Below are 11,145 nucleotides of genomic sequence, written 5' to 3' on the forward strand. Positions count from 1 at the left end.
GAAAAAACCAGGTTTCAAACTTCTCAATTAATGCATTCCCTTGAAAGAAAACTTTACCTTACTACATTTGACTTTTACACCAAGTTAGGTTTTCCTTTTTTTACCAAATTTGCCACTCATTTTTAATCTTTACAAACAACCAAAAAGCAACCAACTTTAACTAAAGAAAAATCAAACCCTACCCTCCAAATGCATCCAAAAATCAAGAACAATCACCATTAATATCAAAGCATAAAAGTTACCAAAGTGGACCCACAAAATAAAAACAAGATTATAAGTTTTTAACCTACCTGAGTATCATAGGCATTTGGTAATTTGATAATGAACGAATGAGCATTTGACACACGTGCAGCTTCTTCAATCTCACCCATGTATGCATCGGGTCGACCCAAGAGGATATTTTCTTTAATGGTGGTTGCAAAAAGTGCAGGTTCTTGGCTAACTAGACCAATTTGTTGCCTTAACCATCGCAAATTCAGACCTTTTATGTCATGCCCATCAAGCATTACTTGTCCTGTGTTGAAATTAAGCAAGATTAGAGGTATTCATGTTGTACTATGTGCGTGTAGGGTTGTACATTGAGATTGATTATTACCTGAGGTGGGATCGTAGAACCTTTCGATTAGAGAAACCACCGTGCTCTTCCCTGAACCACTGCTTCCGACCAATGCAATTGTTTTTCCGGCAGGAACAGTTAAAGTGAAATTGTTTAGAATTTTAACATCTGGTCTTGAAGGGTATGAAAATTCGATGTTTTTTAGCTCTAATTGGCCGGAAACGGAATCCAATTCCAATCCCGATTCAGAGTTTTTGTCGACGCTCGGTTTATGATCGATAATTCTATAGATTTTACCCGCTGCTACTCGTGCTTTCGCAAACGCGGACATACTTGGAGCTGATTGGCCTAAAGCTCTGTCAAATTTTGAATTTTGGAATCAGAATAATTAGAATAAAACGAGATTGATTAATGGGGTTTACTGGAATTTTTTGAAAGAAGAAGACTTACAGGCCACCGATCATGACGGAGAACATGGTGGAAATGGCGAGTCCTTCGTTGGTGTAATGGTGGCGAACAAGATAGCCTCCGTACCATAGAAGAAGAGCATAGCAACAAAAGACTGTGAAATAAGTTGCTCCTAATCCTAATCCTTTTGAAAATCCAGTCTTGTATCCAAGTTTTTGTGAGATCTTTAATGCAGAAGAGTAGGCTTGTAATGCTCTTGATTCACTAACATATGCTAATACTGTTCGAATTTGTGCGATTGTCTGCATTTTTGATGGATCAAGAAAGTATCCAGATGGTAAAAAGAGAATTAGCTTTTTGAGATTGATAATAAGTTCTTGAATTTGGCTTTCAAATTCATCCAACACCCAGATGCAAGAACATGCATGTCTTTTTTATTTTTTCGCTTCAGTTTGTCCAAATATAACAACATTCAGATTATAAAACATTAGAAAGATTAATTTTTTTTGAAGTTTGCTCTAAAATATTGATAGTCAGATTAAGAAACAAGAAAAATATGGATTTTTTTCCCCAAAAAGAAAAACAAATTAAGCTAAGATTCAGAAATACCCAGATAGAAAATTAGAGGAAAAACTGATATATTTCTTAAAAATCGAAAGAAACATGGAAAAAATGATTTTTTTCCTTGATCCAAATAGAAAAAAAAAACAGGGGACGACTGATGTTTTCGTCATCTTGAATTTAGGTCAAATCAAACAATACCCATATGGGAAAATAAGAGGAAAGACTGATATGTCGTTGAACTTAGCTCAAATTCAGCAAACTCACATGAAAAAAAAAACAAAAGAGAAATTACGGCTTTCTTGAATTCATTTTATAGATTTAAGGGAATTATATCTATATAAAAGTAAAAAAACACACCTGCTCAGCAATATTTCCAACTTCCGAAAGAGCTTCTTGACTCTTAGAAGACAGTTTCGCTAATGTAATTGTATGAATAGCTCCAATTATCAATTAAAGGCACCACTGCAAGTGTCACAAGCGCCAATTGCCAAACTGCTGTGAATCCCACCACAAATCCAGATACAAATGTCGCCATATAGTGTATAAAATTCCCTAGCTACACGCACACACACACACACAAACAAACATAGAGTTAATAATCTCATATGTATGAGTCAAAAAGATTTGATCTTTTTCACCTTTTCACTAATGGCGTCTTGAACCATAACAACATCAGTATTGATAGCATATACAACATCTGAAGTTCTGACTTCAGTGTCAAAGAACTGAATATCTTAACTCAGTGCTGCTTCAAGATATTTGATCCTCATTTTTGTTGATTGTCTCTCTCCAACCAACCGGGTTTGTTCAGGTGGAATATTTCACAGTATCTTACTTTATCAGGTGGAATCACAACCAAAAAACTAAAAGACATCATCATCACTACCAAGTTCCTGCCACTTCCTTGATCAAATAAGCATTAATATGCATCAACTAAAAACACAAACAAACCTAATCAGCCAAAAAGATGAACCAATGAAAGAGATGAGAATAAAACCTTGAATTTTGGTACAGTTCACACAAGTCTGCCACCAAGTGATTATAGAAATTGATTTTAGGGACAACATTCTTCAAATTACCTACTCTATAAATGAAAAAAAACCCTAATATAGTGTTAGAAAACCCTGAGCAGCCTAATTCGATTGTAGACTTGATTTTTTGCCAATTGAATCGCACAATAGGGACGTGAGTGTGTATCTGATGGTATCTCTCCAATCTACCTTTGCTAAATTCTACCATTTCCTCTGTGTGCGTGAAGAGCCGCAAATCTGTAAATGGTGCCCTACGATTGGAGAGATACCACCTTGAATCGACAGATGACGTGATTCTCTCATCTGTACGAACTCAAAAGGAGAAAAGTATGGGGGGAGGATATCGCACCTAGGAAATCAAACAAGAATGAGAATAAGGGAGAAGGAATGAAGAATACCTGAGATGCATAAAGAGTATAAGTGGGGATCGTGGAATGAAGAGGAGATCGCGGTCTCCTCCACAGGGATGTGAACGAACCCTAACAAATCAACTCCGAAAATATAGGCATCTTTCACTTCGATCGATTGAAGATAATGAAATCGACTGGAGACATTGAAGCGAACGATTGAAGATAGTTGAAGAGATAAGAGTATAACAATATCAAGAAATATTACCTAAAACTTTGAATCAACAATGCCATGAAATTGAACCGGAGGGTGAAGAAGGTGCGACTTCATCCAAGTTCTCATCGTCTGAATCAATTAGGGATTTAAATCTGGGTTTTTTTTTCTATTGGGTGTTTTAGGGATGATGTGCTAGGGTTTTTCCAGGATGATGATTTAGGTAGGGTTCAAAATCGAATTGAAATATCGGGGCTTTATATGAACGAATGAAATATGAAACAGCGATTTGATTTTCATGTTGAATATTTTGTGAATGAATAAGAAGATGATTATGGTGAAAGAGAAGGGTGGAGAGAAAGGTAGGAGAAAAGTAGCAAGTGTGGATCGATTTCATGAGGGTTGACCCACTCATCATTGTTATCTTCCATCCCTAAAGTGACCGACGTGGCGTCTTTTTGCTTTGGAGCCACCGTCGCTGCCATATTCTTTCCCTCAAGCCACCATCCCTGCGAAGATCAGTGAGATGAGACAACATTTGTTACAGCCATGGGAGATCTCTACGAAATCGCAGATTGAGTTTTAGGTTAGAGAGAGAGGGGGGAAGACGAAGACCCTAGGCTTCTTTCTTGCTAATTGGAATAGGAGGCGGGGTTTTAATTTTTGAGATTTCATTTCCCGCTTGAAACGCGTGTTTCATTAAAAAAAATATAAAGCGACACACTTACATGACGCACATCTTATGAAAGGCATCCTCCGTATTTCTTTTTTTTTTCTTTTCTGACACTAATTTTAGGGCGCGCACAAAAAGCGCATCCTCTATCCTTCAAAAGTTAGAAGAGATGACATTATTTTTGGGGCACACACTTTTGCGTATCGTAAATCACCGCGTGTCATTGTTTGCGCGTCATTAAAGGTCTTTTTTCTAGTAGTGGTCTTCAGCGGTAATGGTATTTGAGGATCTCATGGATGGTAAGCATAACAAATTGCTGAGTAACGCTAAGTCACCCCCGTGGGGTTCATCAATAATGATTTAGTATGAGTGGTCTGTTAGGGATTTGGACCATCTCGAGACAACAAATTTCAGATGGAGTAGATGTGATCTTGTTGCAAGGAATTCGTTCATCTGCAGAATTTAGGGCCTTGCGAAGGATGGCCAGTTGAGTAAATTGATTTCTCAGGATCGTTGGGGGAATTAGAGTGCACTTGGGGATTGTTATTTGACCGGATGAAAGATCATTGGAAGTGGCCAGGGGGAGCTAGATTATTCCGGCTGGAGTGTTGAAAGCAGATTGCAGATCAGTTGGACATAGCGGACTTCGAGGAAGAAGTCTAGTTTAAGTGGGGGAGAGTTGTAACACCTAGAATCTGAAAGACCTAGAAAGGAAAGAAAAGCCCTTGTTCAAAGGATTCAACTCATCAAGTTCAAGGAAGAACTCGACGACTCGGAGCGGGCTCTGTGTGGAAAAGTAAGTGACCGACTTGACAAGTCGGCGAGTGGACTCGGCGAGTCTGGTCTGGGTTGGGAAACCCTAATTCCGGGAATTGGTACCATATTTAAGCGTCTTATTCTCTTCCCTAGGGTTCATTTATAGCCTCTTTCATCCAGAACCCAAAACCCTAGCCACCCAACTCCATTGTTGAGCTAGTTCTTGCCTTGAGAGTGAATTGAAGCTTAGAGAAGGAAGAAGGACCTTGGTGGTGAAAGAAGAAGCTATAGATGCAGAGTTGGGGTAGCATTTTAGACCATTTAGAGGTAAAAGCTTATGCCTTGACTGTTAATCATCTAGATCCCCTTTCTAGCATAGATTTGGTCACATTTGGACCATTTCCATGGTCAATCTGAGTATTAAGCCTTTGAGGATGGATTGGACACAGATCTGGACACTCTTAAGCTTTAGAAGCTCAAGGTTGCTGGCTTTATCCGGCTAGACCTTCTTTCTAGCTTGGATTAAGTGTTTTGGCTTCATAACACCTTGCATGGACGTAAAGTTAGCAACTTTACGTGCAATGCTAGCATAAAGAGTCCATATCTATGAGTTGGAGGTGTTGGGATGGACTAAAATGATAGAGTATAGATGTCACAAGGAGGACTAGACGAGTCGGTTCATGGAATCGGCGAGTCAGGTCGCAAACCCAAATCCTTATGTTTATAAGTCGGATCAGTGAGTGGGGTTAAGGAGAATTCATTCAGTCAGGACCCATAATGGTGATGAAGATCATAGCACTCGACGAGTTCGATGAGGAGCTCGGCGAGTCCAAGGCAATCTTCTTAGTTATAAAGATGGACTCGATGAGTTTTTCATACTACTCGGCGACTCAAAGCCTAGACTTTCATGCGATGATGATGAACTCGATGAGTTCGAAGATGAACTCGGCAAGTCGGTTGAAGATGGTCCCAAAGTGTTAGTTGAGGGAGAACCCATCGAGTTATTGCCAAACTCGACAAATGGAATCGAGGTTGTTTGGAGATAGAGGGGCATGGACTCGGCGAGTTGGTAGAACAACTCGGCGAGTCAAGTCAACTGGAAAGTTGACTTTGACCAGGACCTTGAACAGATTTGACTTAGTTGACCTCTGGAGGACAGTTTAGGCTAAGTTCTATTATTTGGTGTTGATAGCTCATAGAGCTAGGAGAGCAGCACTTGAGAGAATAGTCGATCAGCAACCAAAGGATTTATCAGCAGAGTTCAGCAGTACAGGTGAGTTTTCCTTCCAGTAGGAACGGGTCTACGGCCACAATGCCGGTCCGTTTAGATAGCAGTAGTTCCAGACTTTGGTTCGATGCAGTAGTTCAGTATGCTTGATGTCTTTGTGATTTAGGAATGTTTATATGTTAGTTAGTCCGGACCTCCAGTCTGATGCAGTATGTAGTATATGTGCTTATGTTATATGCTATGATCATGTTATGCTATATTCAGTTTGTCTGGACTTCGGTCTGATGCAGGGGGCAAGGCCCTAGTTAGTCCGGACCTTGGTCCGATGTAGTAGGCAAGGCCCAAGTCAGTCTGGATTTCGGTCTGATGTAGTGGGCAAGGCCCCAGTTAGTCCGAACTTCAGTCTGATGCAGTGGGCAAGGCCCAGTATGTGCTTTATATGTTATTGTATGGTATGTGGTAGTTTGGGGGAGCTCACTATGCTTCGTGCTTACAGTTTCAGTTTTGGTTTCAGGTACTTAGTTTACAAAAGAGGAGCTCGGGAAGATTGCAGTGCACACACCATTTGTTCAGCCTGAAATGTTTATACTCTGATATACTTGACAGTTGTTATAATATTTTGAGATACATTGCTTATGATTTTTATACAAGGTTTATTGACTATGATTTTTATTATTAAGTTAAAAGAAATTTCCAGACTGTGTTTTTGGGATGTTACATAATTTTTTTTGTTATGCCTTTACTCTTACACATGTTACGCTCTCTACTATGTATATTGCCACATCAACCTTTATTTTCGGCCACCAGTAATAGGGTTTTAAGTCCAAGTATATTTTGGTGCTGCCTGGGTGTATAGAATACATGGTCTTATGAGATTCTTCCATAAGAAAACCTCGTATACCACCCAACTTCAGCACCCAAATGTGATTCTTAAACGTCTTCAACCCTTGTTTATCTTCTTCAAACATAATTGTGTATCTTCTTCATATGAACTCCGTTTTTGACGTTTTTTATAATTTTAAAACCGCTCGACGAGATCTACAACTTTAGTTTAGACTCCATTGGCTAGCTTTGACTTTATATTTTTCACATAGGCTTAGATTGTCAAAGCCCGTATAAAAAGAATAACTCTCTCATTGAGTGTCCGTTTTCGACATACTTTTTATCGTTGAACTCCTATTAACGAGATCTTCAACTCTCCTTTAGATTATTTTGGCTAAAAGTCGACCAATCTAAAATTCTATGTTGAGCATAATACTATTATGCTGAATCTTAGAAAAATCATAACTTCCTCTCACAAAGTCAGATTGGACGTTCTCTACATGCACTCACACAGTTTAACGACTACTATGACTCTTGTTTAGATCACTAAGGCTAAAAATTAATTTATGAAAAGTCTACTTTTTATGAGGCACAAATCCATGCCGATTTAATCATAAAACTTTGAAGAAGCATAACTCCTTTATATAAAGTTGGATTTGAACGCTCCTTATATCTCTAGAATACTTATGACGTATACTACAACTAGGTTATGATTAGTTTTCCTAAGTAATCTTTTATCGTCGACACATATTTTAAGTTTTATTTATTTTATTATTAAACACACCTAATATCATATTGAACACATAAGGACATAAATATATGAATAATCCTTTCATATTCATTCATATAAAGGTTACAACGGTTGACTAAAGAGATTACAAAATATGACTTAATCTAGTAGGAAATGTGAGCGTTACAAAACACCACAAGGTCTAGCTACTGGTTGCACACCCTTATCCTTCGTAAGCATCATCAAAACTTTGGTCAACTCGGAAAGTTGACTCTCGATCTTTGGTGTGGAAATTTATTTCACTCCTCTTGGAGTGTAGTGTACCATTCATTTTCTTGAGTTTATGCTTGGATTCTTCATTCATATTCTTATAACAACTCTTATTTATATAGGATTCTTGTCAGGTATTGATCCTCCACTAGATGCATTAAGCAATCTTCTCTTTCAAGGTGACATTCCTTCACAAAAGCACTACAATAACTGATACTCTAAATTCCAGGCTTTGAACATCTTAAACATAATTTCTCGAACCATTCACCGTAAGTATGCAAGGCTTCTTTTTTTTTTTTTTCTATTGCCTTATACCAATGACTTGCTTGTGTAAAGATGAAGCTCTAATTTATGGAAAATACATATCCAAAAAATCTATGCTAGCTCATTCCATGTTGTGACTGACCCCGATGGTAAGTCATATAACCACTCCTTGGCTGAATCTTGTAAAGAAAAGGGAAATGAACATAACTTGATTTAATCTTCAATGACTTCATGTGACTTTATTCCAACACAAAAAACATGGAAATCCTTAAGGAAATGGTATGGGTCTACATTATTAAGGCCGCAGAACGAAGGCAACAAGTGAATGAGTCTGAATTTGAGTTCAAAGTTTATTGCTTCAGGATAATCGATGCATAATGGTTGTTATGTCACATCTTGTGTAACCCATTGTCTAAAGGTTTGTTTAGGAGGTGGAACGGGAGGATCTTGATTTCCTCCTTGGTGATTAACCTCTCTTCCTTCCATGGTTGGAGTAGGGATGAAAGTTTCAGGCTCGGGTTAATAAGTGGGTGAAGATGATGGTGTGGATTCTTTGGATGTTGTTGAAAGGTTTGATAAAGAAGCTCCAAATTGTTGTTTCTTTAGAAGTCTAGCTTACTTCCATCTTTGCTTTTCAGATTTCTCTATCTCAAAATGAACTGGTAATGGTGTACGTGTGCGAAAAGATCTTGGCATAAAGAATTAGTACTATTGTATCCTCAAGAACGACGCCAATTTGTTTGGGTGTCAAACCAACAAATAAAGGGATATATTAATAACAATTAAACACAAATCACTACTATTGTATATTTTGAGATAATATAAAGCAAGCAGGGTCGGTCCATAGAGATACGAGACTTAATGTTTGTCTATGTTTTCACACAACCTACAATCAATTGTAAAAATAAGGGATTTTGTTGACATTAAATAAAACTTCATAAAATATATAAATTGAAAGACCAACATTCAGGACTTAAAAGACATTTCCGATTCTGATTCATATTAATGTACTATGTTGTAAGGTGTAATATGAATATAAATCATGCTCAATCTTGGTTGGCAATCAAGATATTAATGAGCTCTAATATCCAAGTTAACAAAAGTATTTTACTAAAAACGTGATCTTTAAGTAAAACTTCATCGAGTTGATTAAATACAAACAAGATCTTTGATTAAATCACTAGAAGACTTCAAGTTCATGTAACTATTACCAACAATCAATATTACTCATAAGTTCGAGAATGTAAGAACATCTAATCTTTGGTTACAATAATTTTTGATATATTTGAAACCAACCAAATGTATGTTATCAACATCAAATCATAAAACATATACGAATTTGATAATTTGACTAACTAGAATGATACGAACCCAAATTCAATTGATTAAGTGAAAATTGAGAACAGTTCAAATATTTAATGAAGTTCCAACCAAAAGATTACTAGATGATGAACATGAAATCAAGTGCAAATTACAATCTAAACAACAAATACATATGAAATCTAGAATCAGAAATGATAAATAAAGTTAGGCAACTTAGAACACAAATTCAACAAGTTTTAATCTTCAAAAAAAACTTACAAAATCAAAATTAAAGTGTTCTTAAAGTGCTATGTGATGATATAATCTCTCAAAAATCGCCCTTTAAAGAGTGTATAACCAGAAGCTCTCTTTTAATCGGACGTTACAAATTCAATTTGAACTGTCCGGCCACGTTACACGACCTGTGTATTGCAAATGTATCGTTACACGGTTGTTTAACAACTATATATCCATTGAAATACTCCAAAGCACGACCGTGTAATGCAAATGCATCGTTACACGACCCACATAATGACCTGAGAAAATTTGATTTTTCTAATTTTGCAACTTCTTCAATCCGGCTCAAAAAATTTCGAATTTTTACCAAGAGCTTCCCCCGACCATCCTAATCATGCTCCAATCTTCATATGACCCTGAAACATCCACAAAAACCATGAAAAGTAGATAGATACTCTCTTTGTCCCGAAAATGAAAAATACATGTAAAAATTACACTAAAATGCAATGCAATGCTATAATTAAACAGGAGATAAACATGTGAAAAGATGCAATTTATGCAGCTAACGCATGGTAAGCATGTGACCACGAAGTGGTGGCTGTGTAGCCTAAGGGGGTGTTTGGATAGGAAAAAAAAATAGGTGCTTATTGCTTATTCCCACAATAAGCTAATCTAAGTGTTTGGATAAAATTCAGTTTATTAGGCTAAATAAGCTAATTTTAATAAGCATCCATCCCCATGCTTATTGCTTATTGCTTATTCCCACCACAAATAAGCTATAAGCAATAAGCTAAAAATCTAATCCAAACACCCCCTAAGCCTATGAAATTTAGGGTTTTCACCATATTTAAAGGAATGGATTTGTGTTTTAGGGCATTTTCTTAGACTCCATCACACATAGAGCTCATTGGGAGAAACCATAGCCTCCCTATTTATATTTTGAGCATCTCCTCTCTCCTCTCATAATTCTTTGTTGGTTTTTGGTGGTGCTTTCTTTCAAGATTGGTCGTTGGAGCTTTGTATTTGAAGATCTCAAACCTCATTCACCTATTGGACATTTGTAAGTCACAAAGATCAATGCCTTTTGGTATCTTGTATTTGGATCTTGAAGTATTATGAGTTTTAGTCCATTTTGATGAGTTTATGTAAGAATTGGGAATAAAGTTTGCAATTTATTAGTCTCGGAGGTCCGAAAAACATTGTATTCAGATCTAGACTCACAAGTTGTTTTTATGCCATGCATGAGGTTTTGACCCAATTTCTCAACACTTTGACCTAGTTTTGGGAAGGAAATGTATCCGACATGTATGTCACTAAAGTTAAATTTTTTAGGGACCATTAGGGTGCTATGAAGCTTTCTAGAAAGTATTACCAGATGACTTAACAAATTAAGAGCTGAATAAGGATTTGAATCTACTAGGCATATCACGTCGTGGTCAAGGACCGAGCACGACTTGGTAGATAGATTCATCGTGATCTTTTGATTTGAGTCGAACCAGGGCGTGGCTAAGGTCTTGCCAGGCGTGGTGGTCTGTACGGATGACCGCTGACTTTGACCAGCAACCATTGACTTTTTGACCAGTTTGACTTTTGGCCAAACATTGGTAGAATTGATTGTTTACCTAAGGATTAGTTATGGGTTAGCTTTAGGTAGCTTGTGTTAGTTTTTTTGTTGTTGAGGTTGCGGTTGAGCTCTTGCTCTTTAGTTCAGGTGAGTTTTATCATTGTGTGATGCATGTCATA

The 11,145-nt window shown here is 37.2% G+C and overlaps 1 pseudogene; it reads right to left on the reverse strand.

Annotated features, from left to right (window-relative positions):
* Positions 1-281: 281 nt before the first annotated feature.
* On the reverse strand, positions 282-3,605 carry LOC145050928 (ABC transporter B family member 1-like; annotated as a pseudogene).
* Between the last annotated feature and the right edge of the window lie 7,540 nt (positions 3,606-11,145).

This window comes from Lactuca serriola, chromosome 5 (assembly GCF_051521515.1).
Source record: "Lactuca serriola cultivar US96UC23 chromosome 5, Lser_US96UC23_V15, whole genome shotgun sequence".
Taxonomy (NCBI): domain Eukaryota; kingdom Viridiplantae; phylum Streptophyta; class Magnoliopsida; order Asterales; family Asteraceae; genus Lactuca; species Lactuca serriola.